Genomic DNA, 13855 nt, shown 5'->3' with positions numbered 1-13855 from the left:
CACCTCTCTCTCTCTCTCTCTCTAAAATAATTTTAAAAAGGATTAAAAGTAATGATATTCTCGCAGATAGATTTTAATGAAGACAGCATTAGGACCTTACTTCCCATGTGAGCCACTGAGCTTTGTTGTGATCCTTCTGAACCCATGACTGCTATATTTTCAGAGTTTGGTCATTGGTCAGATGATCTCCGGGTGAGAGGATAGGAATGACTCAGCATAAACTCAGCTCTATGACAGTCAAAGAGGGCACAGAGTGGGGCCCATTGTTGGCTGTGTGGTAACTCCTTTCCATATAGAAAGATAAACATTTTATCATTCTAAAATGTTTTCTAGCATATTGGAGAAAACTCAGCATAGCAGAACTTGAATGGTCTTATTTCTTAGAGATGGATTAGTACCAAGAGTGATTGAATATTATTTAATTAGTTAACTTTTTAAATAAATTTACTGAGAACCTTTTATGTGCTACTTAGTTCTCCACTGGAGAGGTATCAGTGCACAAAACTATTTTTATGTTTTTTTTTTAATCCTCTGCTTTTGTGAAGGTTATATCATCTAGTAGAGACAAACACACAATGAGCAATAAAGATAACTAACAAGTAAATGATATAGTGTGTTACAAGCGAATGAGTGCTATGGAATAAAATACATCAGGCTAAGGGGAATTGAAGATAGGGGAAATTATATTAGTTATAAATCTTCTCTTTGATGCTAACACTTTTAATAAGGACATGAATATTCTCAAAGCAGAGAATGACTCCAGATCAGCAGAAAGAATTTTCTCATGTGTTAGGTATAATAGTTTCTGCTTTTAGTCTATAGACAGTAGTACTGAATTTTGATGGCACAGCAGTTATGTGGGAATTGGATGAACTTAACTGTCACCCTTTGAAATCCTGGTTTCTGACAGGTCAAATATTTCAAAATCTCTTGTTAAGAACATTTTGAGCATGTTCCTTTCTTGGGGACATTTTCATCTTTAATAATAACCAACTTAGAGAAAGTAGGACAGAGCAACTAGGATATTTTGAAGACAACAAAGAAATAGATGCTTCATTGATAATCGCTTGGCACTCTGTAAGTCTAGTCTAAGTGTCTAAAAAGCATCAGTTGTAGTTCTAAAATTTGAATAAGGTCACAAGCTAACAATACCATTCTGTAAAACTCTGATGATAAAACTAATGAAATTGGAAACTAGTGATATTTTATAAGGCAGTAAAAGGAGGAAAGAAGATCGGATAATTATTTTTGTGTTTCCCCATCCCCCACACTTGTCAATGAGAAGCTCTAGGGGAAAGACTATCTTACATTATTTCTGCATTTCCAAAGGTGAGCACGGGACCTAACATAAAGTTCATTTGTTATCAGATACTAAGGTTCATTTTTTTAATGTTTACTTCTTTTTGAGAGAGAGACACAGAGTGCGAGTGAGGGAGGTACAGACAAGAGAGGGAGACACAGAATCTGAAACAGGCTCCAGGCTCTGAACTGTCAGCACAGAGCCAGATGCGTGGGCTCTAACTCACCAGCTGTGAGATCATGACCAGGGCTGAAGTCCAACACTTAATCGGCTGAGCCACCCAGGAGCCCCTAGATACTAAAGGTCTCATGAATCACCTGGGATACTTAAATATATAATCTTGAGCTCCATTCTATGGAATATACTTATACTAACTTATACTAACAAAATGTCATTTATGAAATTCACATTTAAATTTGGCAACCCTAAGACATGGTTAAAATTAAAAAGGAGTATCCTCTCTGTCTAAGGAGCCTCAGGAGAATTCGTTTTGTTGAAAATTTTGTGTAAAATCAAGGTGGCTTGCTTCTCTAATTCTAGAAAACAGAGTTTCTGACTTCTAGACCCTCTTTTAAAGGGCTCGTCAGATTAAGTGAGGCTCACCCAGGATAATTTCCCTTTTGATTAACTTGAAGTTCACTAATTGGGGACCTGAATTACATCTGCAGGATCCCTTTACCACCTAATGTAACGTTACCACAAGAGTGACATCCCATCACCACAACCTAATGGTTGGAAGCAAGTGTCTCCACCACACAAACTAGAGAGGCTTATACAAGGGCTTGGGTCATTGAGGGTTCTTAGAAATCTACCAACTATTTTGCTTATAAAATTAGCATTCAGATGTCAGCAACTTGGGAAAGAAGTGAGATAAAAAGAGAATTAAACTTCTCTCTATGAGATATAAATACATAATTGGAGAACTAGTGAGCAAAGAGAAAACGAGGTCAAAAAAGAAAGAAAAGGGAATCTTGACATTTATGGTTTCAATAAAAAAAAGATTATAAGTGAAAATTCAGAGTCCAGAGTGTTTAATAAATTTTATGATAAGTACCATCTAAAATTTAATGTAAAATTATTTGCTCACTTGTGTGGAATGATCTGCTCATTTATATGTGGAATCGAAAAATGAGGCAAAACAAGCTCATAGATACACAGAACAGATTGGTGGTTGCCAGAGGCAGGGGCTTGGGGGTAGACAAATGGATGAAGGGTTCAAAAGGCACAAACTTCCATGTATAAAATAAGTAAGTCATGGATATAATGTGCAGCGTGGTGACTGTAGTTAATAATACTGCATTGCATGTTTGAAAGTTGCTAAGGAAGCAGATCTTAAAAGTTTTCATCAGAAGGAAAAAAATCGTGTATACTGATGTGTGGTGACAGGTGTCAACTACACTTACTGTGGCAATCATCTGGCAAAATATGTACAAATAGTGAGTCATTTTGTTGTACACCTGAAACTAATGTTATATGTCAATTATACTTCAATAAGAAAAAAATTACTCGCCATAATGTTTTGGAATATAACCTCCCACAGAGCATCAGAATCTCAGAAAAGTTTGCTGCATGTAGGTTACAGATAGAGACTGAGAAGTGAGTGAAAATATAAACTTGAAGTTATAGAAAATTATGATGCCTTAGATGTATCATTAGTACTCTGGGTTTTCTACCATTGATGGGAGCAGGATTTGAGCCCACCTCTCTTTGATATTAGAGAACAAGTTGATAGCAGCGAACTGGAAGTCTTGGGAACTTTTAAAAAGTTAACTTATGGGTTCCATATGTTTCTGTCTAAGAGGGGAATAATAAGAAGAAATTATCTTAGAATATATAGGGATGCCTGGGTGGCTTAGTCGGTTAAGCGTCTGGCTTCAGCTCAGGTCATGATCTTGTGGTTTGTGAGTTTGAGCCCTGTCTCGGGCTCCGTGCTGACAGCTCAGAGCCTGGAGCCTGCTTCGGATTCTGTGTCTCCCTCTCTCTCTGCCCCTCCTGCTCTCTGTCTCTCTCTCTCTCTCTCTCTCTCTCCCCACCTCTTTCAAAAATAAATAAACATTAAAAAAATAAATAATCCTAAAATATATAGTCAAACTTATGTCAACGTAGGCCAGGAGAATATGGTTCATTCTGAAAAGAGGGCAATTAAGTAAACTTCAGGGTTACAAAATAAATAAATACTTAAATCTCTGGAAAGAACTTAGGAATGTTTTCACCGTGTTTGCAAGTGGTTGATGTTATATAGTCTTTACAACCTGCTAGCACAATTCTAGATATTACTTACAGCAGCAGAGTGCTGCTGGTCAGACAGATGACGGTTGATTAGATTTTTTAAAATTGCACTTTTCATGATAAAATCACCTCAGGGCTTAAGTACAAAAGAAATGACACTTGTGTATATGAGATTGACTCATAGATTAGAGGATGTGAAATATTAATGTTATTTACAACATTCAACACCTGCTGAATATGAATTTACACAAATTCAGCATAAAATTCCTTCTCTTTGTGAGAGGATTAGAATCAGACAATAAGAGTTTAATGTATCAAAATTAGGAAAATTTTTGGTGTTCAACCTGGTTTCCAGGTTGGTTGAGTATGGAGGCTACGAGAAGCAATATGTGGAAAGAACCGAAGGTTCTGGATTTGGAAAAAGTTCTTTCTTCCAATCCTCTCTATGTGGCTTGTGTGTCATTGGATGAATTATTTAATATATAGGACTTCTGGTTTCTCTTCAGTAAGATGGGGACAGCCTCAGAAGATGAATGCTGAATGTTTAAGGGAGTTGCAAGTTATAAATGACCCTAATAACTTGTGTTATTATTTTCCAATCATTCCAAGCTAGCTACCATCCAAGTATTTACTTCATAGGGAAGAGGCAGTTGAAATTGGCTCCGACAGTCAAATCACAGTATGGGATGTGGTAATAGGTTGCAGCAAAAAAAAAAAAAGAGTATTTACCAGATGCAATCTGGGATCTCTGAAGTTCCCATTTTGCATTTGTATTTGTTCTCACTTCAGCCATACTCGGTCACAGGAGGTATCTGTCTGTGGGAAATCACTTCATCAGCCTAAATCTTTGTTCTGCCTGAAGTAAGGTAAAAACAAACAAAAAAACAAAAAAACAAAAACAAAAAAACAGGCTAAAGGATCTCTATTTACTTTGTGTTCTAATATTTTGCATTGAATAGTACTTTAAAGTTAGGCAGCTTAGATGTTACCCCAATTATACAAAGAAGGAGCTGAACTGTCTTCCAGAAACTTGCTGGCAAGATATTTCTAATGCACAAGATGAAAGGCCAAGGTAGAGACAGAGCCAGTTTCTAGTAGAAATTAGGCTTCACTGCATCACAACACATCACAATCCTTGCATTTTCCCCCCTAGCACCAGTCTCTTTCTCTCCTCTCTCATTTTTAATTTATATATAGAAAAGTTAAGTGAAAAGTTAAGTTTTGGCTAAATAAGAGAAAATGATACTAAGAAACACTGCATATAAAACAGAGACTAAAAAGATGCTTTTTGGATTTCTGTCAGAATCTTCAAGAAAATTAGAGTCACTGTAAAAAGACCTAACTCCGTTTGGGAGAGACCTATTTACTTAGTGGCATCAAAACACACATTAATGACAAGAGAATGAGGTAAGGTTTGTGCTTTGGCCAATTATGGCCTCTATTGATAGATTTTAGAGGGCAATTTCAGCAGTCATTTTTATGATTTAGTGTGTCAAAATCCTTAATTACTCTATAAATAACATTGTAGAAAAAGTCATTGTTGGGATCCCTACAAACATCCCTTCTCCTTAGGTCTTTCACTTTTCATTCTACTCTCTCCACTGCTGCTAGAACTCTGTTTCTTAAATAATTTATCTAATCATGTTATTTGCTTTTGTTTAAACATCTCTCTGAACTCCAGAGAGCCTTCAGTATAATAAACACTAAAGCCTCTGGCTTGACATTCAAGCCAGAAGTGGCTTCTGATGTGGCCAGAAATTACCCCTTTGACCTTATTTTTGCACATGCACCTTAACTCCAGATACTCACACATGGGATTCTATTCTAGTTATTCATGTCTCACTCTTCAATAAATCTTCCATACCATTTCATGAGACTAAGTTGTTGCAAATGCTGTCTCTGTTTAGAACATTATTCCTCCTCTTATGCTTCCAAATTCTTCTAGGATTAAGAATCAAGTGTGACTTTATGTGTAAACTCTCTCTTGTATCCCATGGGTAGGCAGCCTTGCTTCCTCTGAGTTCCAGGAGATCATCTTAACTCTATTATACCATGTGCTACATTGCATTGCAACGTCATTCCATTTCTGACTTCTCTGTGGACTAGAAGTTCATCTGGTACCAGGACTGTTTAACTTATTGTTAATTCCACAGCACATGGTATAGTGCTTGTTAAGACCAGCAGATAATCAATAAATGTTTGCCAAAGTAAATCAAGGCTCTAGAAGCTCTATTCTTTGCATTGCAAAAATGGCTTGGATTGATTCCTTTTTCAAAAAAATTCCTTATTTATTTTTACAAATGTTTTAAGAGTCTTGATTTCATGTTCTAAGCAGGATATACTAGGTAACAGCAGGCTAGTATTCCCCTGTAGCCGTGTGAAAAAAGTGGATAAATTACAAAAATCATACTTTTTAAGTTTTGAGAAATCTATGGAATCAATAAGGACTAGATGAAATAAAATCACAGAGGGAAACTCTATACAAATGAGCTTTGAATCACCAGTTCTTTTTTCTTGCAGAGGAATTGCCAATTCTGGTTTGAGCTAAGGGTCAGGGTTGGCCTATGTACAGAACCTTTGCTGGGGAGAGGGAAGACCTTTTGTCATTGTGTAGGTCTGGAGCAACAAATTAGAATCTTGAGAACCTCAAACATAAACAATGAGTAAAAACAATTTAAGTTCTCATGGAATATTTACTAACATCAACCATCTGGTGGGCCATAAAGAATCTTCAGAAATTTGAAAAGACTGGAATAGTTTTGAATTCATTCTCTGATCACAATGCAATAACTAAGAAGTGAGTAATAAGATAACAAGAAAAGCCCCACTGTCTGGATATTAAATAACACATCTCTAAGTCATACATGAATAATTAAGAAATCAAAATGAGAGGCACCTGGCTGGTTCAGTTGGTAGAGCATGAGACATCTCAGGGTCATGAGTTCAAGCCCCACATTGGGCATAGAGCCTACTTAAAAAATAAAAGAAAAAATAAAGAAATAAGAAAGAAATCAAGATGAGAATTAGTTTGAACTGAATCATGAAGATAAAACATATTTAAACTTGCATGATGCAAGTAAAGCATAGTGAAATACATGTTTATAGGGACATGTATATATATTAGAAAAAAGGGGTTAAAATCAAAAAAGCTAAAAAAGAGCAACATGTCAATTTTATGAAAAAGGAAAGAAAAAGAAAGATAAGAGCAGAAACCAGTGGAATAGAATGAGAATAGCAACTAAGATAAAATCTTTTAGAAAAAATTAATAACATTCTGGCAGAATGTTTAACAAAAATAGGGAAAAAGTAAATTACCTTACCAGAAACTTGAAATCCATTATTAAAAACCTTCTCACAAAGAAAGTGCTTTACCAGAGAATTGTTCCAAATATTTAATGAAGAAATTAACATCTAGTTTATGCAATTTCTCCCAGATAATAAAAACAGAGGAAACATTTACCAGCTTTTCTTTTCTTTTCTTTTCTTTTCTTTTCTTTTCTTTTCTTTTTTCTTTCTTTTCTCTTTCTTTCTTTCTTTCTTTCTTTCTTTCTTTCTTTCTTTCTTTCTTTCGGATGCTCCTTTCTCTAACTAGTTTGCTAAGAGTCTTATCAAGAATGGATATTTAGAAGGGAACATCCTTAATCTGGTAAAGAATATTTACCAAACCACTACAGCAAACATTATGCTCAGTGGTAAAATAGAACCGGGAGTTCTATTCAATGCAATAAGATACAAAAAAGAAATAAAATATATCTGACAAAAACCCATATCCAGAACATGTAAAGAGATCGTAAATATCAATAAGAAAAAGATCATACACTGAAAACAAATGAGCAAAATTTTGAACATATCTGTAACAAAAAGAGAAATCCAAATATACATATAGAGACAGGCTCAAGTTTATTATTCAGTTGAGAAATCCAAATTGAAACTATAACACAGTAATTGTACATATATACCAGGAGGCTAAAATCTAAATGAGAGAAAATGCTTAGTGTTGGTGACAGTGTCGATCAGCTGGTATCCTCATATGATGTGGCTGGGAGAATAAATTGGTACACTCTGGAAATCTGTTTACAGTACTTCCTAAAACTGAACATAGGTGAACCCTTCGACCCAGCAATTCTGTGTGTGTTCACTTAAAGATGTGTGCTAAAATGTTCGTAATCGCACTATTTATATTAATTAAGGTTTGAAAACTACAATACTCATCAATAGTGTATTGATATTAGTATGAACCATGTGCAAATTGTTGATTGTATATGTCAGATAGTTCAAATATTGATAGCAGTATATTTTTTTCAATCTATCTATTGTGATAAATCAACACAGTGAATACTATATAGCAATGAGAATAAAGATTCATAACCACATGGAAAAACATAGATGAAACATAAACATGAGGTTTAGCCAAAAAAAAAAAAAAAAAAAAGCCAGACATGAAAGTACATATTGAATAATCCCATTTAAATAAAATTGTTTTTAATTTAAAACTAAAGTATACCATTAGAAGTAAAGATAGTAACTATGTTATTCTTGCTGAGAGAGAGTAATGGAAGGAGATATGAGTGAGGCTTTTTGGGTTGTAGGGTTCTGGTACTGTGTTGGTACTTGATACACATTCTGTTTGCACAGATATGATCAGTTTGTAAAAATTTATTGAGTGATACAATTATGATTATTTATTTTACTTCAATAAAAATTTTTCAAATTAAATCAAGAAGCAGATGCAAGAAAATATGAAAATTACTATTAATGTAGTATTCTGTATATAATGGCATTAGAAAGTTATGTCATGAATGTATTATGTCATTTAACCTCACAATAACTATATGAGGTAGATATTATTATTTCCTATCCACTTTTATAGATGTGGAAATTGAAGGTCAGAGAAGACGCATAGGAAGCCTCAGGTCTTGAAAATGGTCACATGATCCCTCCCAGCCCTGTTGACTCATTAGATGTGCCAGGACTACTCTGATCCCCACGCAAATTCAGCATAATTCAAGCTGGGACCCTGATACCCATGGCTTTACAGAATGATATCTACTTCTAGTTCAGACCACAGACTCCTGGAGGCTGTCGGAGTGGGGAAAGTGCCAATGAGCAGGACAGGAATCAGCCAACACATCTCCCGGTGGGGGCAATGTACTCTGCTCCTGTAAGATACTCAACAAGTGAAAGATGACGGTTGAACAGAGCAGAAAGATATATCGGCAGAAAGAATAGGAAGAGGAAAAGTATGGAGTCTGGGAAGCAGAATCTCTTTCCTGGAGAGCAGAGAGTATGGCTGAAGTCAAGTTGGTGGGGTATTCTGGCTAGAGAGCTGGGGAGTGTGGAATTAGAGTGAGCCTTGAGTGCTACCATGAAGGGTGAGTTTGAGGGGGAGAGGAGTCCACACTCATAAAGTCCTGCTCAGGTTGCCCAGAAAGTGTGGCCATTGGATCCCAAACACTAGTAGAAATTGCCTGCATTGAGATTTGCCTGTTCTAGCCATCAGGGGAGCAGGTGCTCAGTGTGTAAGAATCGTGAGTGAATCCATCAGAAACACCAGGCTGAACCACTGGGAGGCTTTTGTCTTCATTTGAAGCTTCTCTCTGCATATCTCAGCAGACTGGAGTAGTGTGTCAGTCCATCGGTGGCAGGTGACAGAAAATCCAGCTTAAACCTGCATAAGGGGGTGTTTATGAACTTGGGAAATTGAATGTACAGGCATAGAATTGGCTTCAGGCCTGTGTTAAATAATGTGGGGTCTTATCTCTCTCAGTCTCCCCAGTTAAAAAAAATCAACCACTGACAGGTATCGATCCTGTCTACCATAAACACCCAGTGGGGTTGAGGCCTTTTCAAAACTTTTTCAAAAGATTTTTAATGTTTCCATTTCCATTAAGACATCTTCCAAGGTCTATTTTTGAAATCTGTGAAATGTTGTGCCCCAGAGAAACAAAATGGACTTTAGTATCTGATTAGTTCAACTACTGAGTGAACTTGTCTAGAAGACAGATGGGGAGAAGTGAACATTCCAAGTCCGGTTCTATAAGTTAAGAGTCTCTAAACCATTGGCCCAGGATGTGATGTTCTCTCCTGCTCTAAGACATTCTTCATTGTTTGTCCACAGGGACTTGGAGCGTGATGCTATCAAAGGGCCCCCAGGGAATGCTAATGGCTCCGGAAACTTTGCTACAGTCATTTTGCTATAACACTTGCTTTGAAAACACAAATTTATTCCAGTGTTATTGATATATTAGGGACCAATTTGAGCATAATGCAAATTTCAAATTTTATGTTGGCTTTTGTGCAATTTCATCTGGGTTACACACTAGGTAAGAGCAGAAAACTACAAGTAGCTGAAGTAAGCTATGTCCAAATACAGAAAACTCACATATGCACACATATCATTTCTCAGTTGTCTTTGTGCTATGAGACACAGCCATCCACATCTGCTATTACATTTCCTTTCCAAGTTCAGATAATACTCTTTATGTCACTTCATAAAAATTTGCAGGCTGGGAACCCTCCAGTTTCCACAAGTAAACTTCAGATAACTTTCAAAGTAAAGTATCGTATCTATTATGCTACTTATGAATTTCCTAATCATTTAATGTACATAAAAACTGTTACACCTTTTATAAGACTCCTGTTTTTTCATATATGTGTCACTGGTAAAGTTGGTGAATGTTGTGCTCTTAAATCACCACCCCCCCATAAGCCCTGTGGTTTTTATTGTGAGATTTTTGCATAATGTAAGGATTTTTGGGAATGTATATATTGTATTATAGCAAAACTGCACATAAAACTCACTAAAAATCAATCAAGGCTTTTGTGTGAAAAATTTATCTCAAGAAGTTGAAATAAAGTGTGGCTTCGCTTCATATTAGAAATAAAATTAGAAGCTAGAAGTTGCTAGGTATATGGCTCTGAGCTCACATTCACATGTATTCAGAGATTCTTTTACTCTCTGAATATGCTTTTGCGATGTGTAGCACTGCACTTTGCATAAAACATTATAAAGCTTAAAACAATTATTGGCTTTCTACGTGTCTTTCCAGTGGACATAGTAATTGTAAATACAGAATTGTGTTAAATGCATTGAACTTAAATTAGTCAAGTCATGTCACTTCTAACAAGACTTTCCCCTTCCCTTTGCTGATGACAGTGTCACAGCCTGTACTGAAGTGTGTTAACACGGATGTTAGTAAGAGGGATTTCGAGCTGCCTGAAATGCAATAATACAAATAAAGAATATGCTCTCATAGGAGCAAAATGATAGTTTTAAGGCAGTGGTGCAAAACTTGACTGCTTTGGGATGGGTAGATATATGTTTTTAATTAGGTATTTGAAAAATACTCATTCGGAAGAATGAGTTCTCTAAGAGACAAACTCTTACATGTCATCTGATGAGAATATGATGATGAAGAACAGCATTTTTTAGAACAGGCATTATATAACATTGATTGCCACAAAAGGCTTGTCTTGCAAAAAAACATAGTGTCTGCACCCAAACTTCCTTAGCATTACACAAACGACAGTAATAATTGGATACAGAGTTGAAAAAAGAGCTTGAGGAGCCCTGGTGTCTTATGCATCTAATTACTGCGATGTCACCAGAGATCTGATAGTGTGGGAAAGAGGGAGGTGGGGAGCACTGATGAGATGGCAGTACCCAGAACAAAGAATAAGATTGTCTCTTTGTGTCTGGATCACCATCCTCTGAGTCATGAGGGAATCTGCAGTGCACATTAACCCTTTGCCAGGTTGGTCCAAGAGGCAAAGTGAGGCTGCTATGTTAGGCATCATCACTTGATGCTTGAGGTGAATGAGACAAATTATTTTTATCTTGTTTTGTTTTGGTTCAGGTTTTAGTGTTCATTAAAACATATTTTAAATTTCAAACCACTTGATTCAGCTTGCTGAAATTTCTACCTGTTCTTTCTGGATACAAATAGGAATGGTGGGACCAAGTTTTGTCTTCTCACTCATCTGGCCAACACAAGAACAGAGTCATACAACTGTGGCAAGCACAGGTGGTTTCACTCCCCGCAATGTGGCCAGGTTCTAGTTCTCCTAAGAATCCAGTAGAGGTTCTCAGAACCACCTTTGGGAACCTTTGGTAGGCTGGCTTTTGTTTCCAGGGGAAAAGAGTCAATTAAACAGGCTTTGAAAAAAATGAGCCCTGTATTAAAGGGATCCAGAAATGCCATAGAATGCTTTGGTAAATCTCCATGGGGATGAAAGAATAGGGTTCTACAGAGTCTCCTCATGCTGCACTATGCAGCTTTGAATTGGCTGCTGAGGTATGCCAACAGAGAGGCAGGTCTGATTTTCCTCCCTGCCCCAAGCAAACCTTAAAAGGTTGGAACTTGAAAAGGTTGGAAGTGAGATTAATACGGGGAGACCTAAGTAGAGTTTCCAAATTGCCTCTTTACTCATACATCATTCATACATTATTTATCAACTCTTCTGTGTGCTGAGAGCTGGGATAAGCATGGGAGAGCAAAGGCAAGAATGATGTAGATCCTGTTCTAGTGGAGGATGACAGGCAGGAAAGCAAGTAAGGGCCATAAAGTGTTATGGGGACTCTGAAGAAGACAGTGGTGGAGAGAGTAGTCAAGTTTACCTAGAACATGGGTCATTAAACATTTTTGTTCTATGAACACATTTGGCCATGAGTGAGATTTAATTCCTCATGCTTCCAATTTCAAGCAAATGCTCAATACAATATATGTTGAATGTGACAGTATTTATACCATAAGTTAAATTACAGAGCTACAGTTACTGCTAGTCCGTGAATATATGAAAAGGAAATTAATTATAATCAAAGTTCTGAGTTACTCTGAAAATACCAAGAAGAAGAGGAAAAAAATCCCAGAACACCAGTTATTGCCTTAGCTTTGCAACTAACTAGTTGTGTGATCTTGCCAAATCACTTAATTTTGGCCTCAGTTTCCTTACATATAAAATGAGAAATTCTTCTATTCTAGATTGTAATGATTACAGAAAAACTCAAAGACTAAAAATAGAAAAAATCAAGAGTGTAGATTCTTAATAGTATTTTTCCATGTATAAACAGACTTTAAAGAGCAACTGAATGATTTTGGACCTCTGCTGAAATTCAAACCAAATTAGAAGCCAGACGGTTGTTACCCATAATCCCCACATGAGATGAATCCCAGGAAGCCCATCTGCTTGAATTCCCCATTTCCACATGGAAGTTAGGATCTCCAGCTATTCATAATCTGGTGAGTCATTTCATCTTTTTTCTTTTCTCATGTGTGCCAAAGAAAATTTCTGCTGAGGAATATAAGGAATCTAAATTCTGACTGGTGTCTATGGAGCATATAGTAAATGGTCCTTAATATGAATATCTGTAGAAAACTCAGAAGGGTAGAACATAATATTGTGCATGTTATAAACTAAATTCTATTCTCAACTATAGCTACTCAGGACTTCTAATCCTGACTGTTAAAATCAACTTCCCATTTCTAGTCTCCTCCCCTGTCCCATCCCATCCATGCACTACCAGATTAATCTTTCAAAGTAGCTCTGTCCAATAGAATAAACCATAATAATGGAAATGTTATATGTCTATCTTTCCTGTTCAATACAGAAGTTACTAGGTATCGAACCTTGTTGAGAAGTTGAAATATGGCTAATGCAATTGAGAGCTGAAGTTTTCATTTTATTTAATTTTCATTAAGTTAAATTTGAACTTAGGTAACTACTTGTGCTGCTGGCTTCAGCACCGAATATTACAGTTCTCAAGCACATCCTTGACCATGTCCCTTCTCTGCTCAAAACATTTAAATAGCTTTGCTCTGCCTAAAATGTACCGTTAAAATACCTTAAACTAGTATTCAAGAAGTTCCGTGAACTATTCTCAAACTTCACTTTTCATACAAAATCAGTATTTCATTCAAAGGGAAATATTTACTGTTCTCAAACTTGTCTCCTGTTTTCTAGCAACCTCATTTTTTCCTGTAGTTTTTTGAATGAGAATGGCATTTTTTCTTTTATTTAATTATATCTGATATTGAAATATCCTCACTTAAATTTTCCCACCTCTATAAGGTCTTATCTCATTTACAGCAATCGATGACTTGTGCTCATGAAATCCCATAACCCTTTCTTATGACATTTAGTACATTGTACTGTACATCTTCACTGTTTATGTATATACGTTAAGTCCACTACTTGATTGTAATCTTTCTGAGACTGTTGTCCATGTCTAATTTAACTTTCTGTATGTCCTGGCTCTTCTCACAAGGAAATACAAACTAAGCATTAAGCAGACACCAACAGCATCGTATTGAAACCCTAGTCACTTGA

General features: G+C 36.3%; 1 long non-coding RNA gene across 5 annotated transcripts in view; it reads left to right on the top strand.

The window, feature by feature from the left end:
* The window catches only part of LOC122210692, a 490688-nt gene that overhangs the window by 131975 nt on the left and 344858 nt on the right, over window positions 1-13855 (top strand). For 2 of the 5 annotated variants that reach the window (XR_006198175.1, XR_006198172.1), the window contains exons 1-2: window positions 11811-11897; window positions 12600-12768. This is a non-coding gene — a long non-coding RNA (uncharacterized LOC122210692). Of the gene's footprint in view, window positions 1-11800; window positions 11898-12599; window positions 12769-13855 lie in introns of those variants that run through there. The other 3 variants (XR_006198180.1, XR_006198177.1, XR_006198171.1) reach the window with 3 other exon arrangements.

The sequence above is a fragment of the Panthera leo genome, chromosome A2 (genome assembly GCF_018350215.1).
Source record: "Panthera leo isolate Ple1 chromosome A2, P.leo_Ple1_pat1.1, whole genome shotgun sequence".
NCBI classification, from domain to species: Eukaryota; Metazoa; Chordata; class Mammalia; order Carnivora; family Felidae; genus Panthera; species Panthera leo.
The sequence above is the reverse complement of the archived record's forward strand: the minus strand, read 5'-3'. Positions and strand labels throughout refer to the sequence as shown.